Source organism: Cupressus sempervirens, chromosome 5, assembly GCF_028749045.1.
Source record: "Cupressus sempervirens isolate cs-2001-9-10 chromosome 5, ASM2874904v1, whole genome shotgun sequence".
Taxonomy (NCBI): domain Eukaryota; kingdom Viridiplantae; phylum Streptophyta; class Pinopsida; order Cupressales; family Cupressaceae; genus Cupressus; species Cupressus sempervirens.
In genome coordinates this window covers 1440555-1442477 of record NC_143122.1, presented here as the reverse complement: position 1 = coordinate 1442477, position 1923 = coordinate 1440555, and positions in this window count along the sequence as shown.

The window sequence follows — 1923 nt, the reverse complement described above, 5'->3', positions numbered from 1 at the left end:
AATTTTAATATTGATTATAAATATAATATACTATTAAAAATACCTTTGTAAATAATTAGATGAATAATGAATTGCATAGTACTATTAATTTTAAATATTTTATAATTGATAGGTTAAGTTATATTTATTTTAGATGTCTAGATTAGTTATATTAAGATTGAAGATAGAAAACTTAGGCCAATAGTTATGGTTAGGGTCAAGTTGTGGTCAAGGTTTTGATTAGCATACAGTTAGGCTTGTGTTTGTATTTAAAATATGGTTAGAGTTAGGTTTAGTCTTATGATTAGGGTTAGGGTTTATTCTTTTACGTTAAATTTATTAATATAAATTGGGTTATGTATTACCATTATATATTTATTACGTGTAGCATCATCTAGTTATGGTTATCATTTACAATTATGATCTAAAGATGAATAGATGTAGATTGGATATCCTTGTAGGCTTGTCATCATAAAACCAAAGTTTAGGAAGGTAGGTCATCTTTTTTTCATGTGTTTATGGACATTACAATAATCATATGTGATAATTTTGTACCTTATTAATAGGGCACAATAGTTATCTAAAAGTACACATTTTAGTTCAATACTTATATTTGGTATGAAAAAAATTACTTATTATTAAGTTAATAAATATATTATTGGCATTCTTGGGGTGTGCTTAGAAATAGGTATTATTTAGATGTGGGTAAATGATGTTTTTATAGGAATAAAGGATGGTTAGGCATGTTTATCTTCATGTGGACTACATTCCCTAAGTTTTTCTAATTACAACATTTGATTATGTGGATTAGAAGAAGCTATCTCAAAAATGCTATTTTAAAATTTTTTTTCATATACATACATATATAGTTTTTTAATTTATTTTTATTATTATGTATATATTGCACTCCATCAACCCAAATTATTGTACAATTTGTTTTCCATCATATATTTAACATTGCAACTATTTTATAGGTCATGACACATAATCCACTTCAAGACCAAATTATAGATATATCAAGTAGCATGTTTTATATAAGTATTCCACTTTCATCATCTGCCTCAAACTCATCCATCAACTATGACGGGTCTCCAAAAATAGAGATTGAGCATTACACAAGTTCAATTAATCTGGCTTTTGATATCAGTGTTCAACAACTGAAATTAATATGTCGCAATACATGTGATGTCAAAGATAACAAAGTTTTGGCTATACATAATATGCTTGAGAAAATTTGTGCCAATTATGATATATTTCTTGGATTCTATACTTTCCCGAGGAAAATGCATGCTGATGAATTTTATCATCAAGGCAATGCTCCACTCATTCGTCATGTGTTCCAAGACTACCTCAACCACACTTAGCAATGTGTTATGGATTTAATACCCTATGCAGACTTGAAATAGATTATGGACATTGTAGAGCTCATAACATAGTTTGGTTATTCACTTTTAAATGTTGTAATTTTTTAGATCTACTAGATGGTCCTATTTCTCTTCTTACATCTTCTATAAGATCTATGTCTACTTAGTTCATAAAGAATGTATTTTGATTATTAGATACTCTTTGTCAAGAGTGCCATAAATAATTAACACCCAAATATATTGAAAAAAAATCCTCCTTTGTCAAGTACTCTCTTTATTTTCATATATTGTCTTTTAGACCAATACGACATTTTGGAACAAAATTTCATTACCTAAAAAACCTAAATATCTAGGTCCTATCAATATAGATGTTTATTGGTAGTTGTTAGTTATTGTATTTTAAGTAAATTGTAATAATATATTATATTATTATGCATTTCTAAATCTTGAAAACTATAAACTAAATGTTAGTCTTCATTTAATACTATATTTTTTTTCTATTACAATATAGTATATTCAAATTATCATATTATTTATTTATATATTATTCTCATATTTTCAAGTAGTTACATTTTTATCT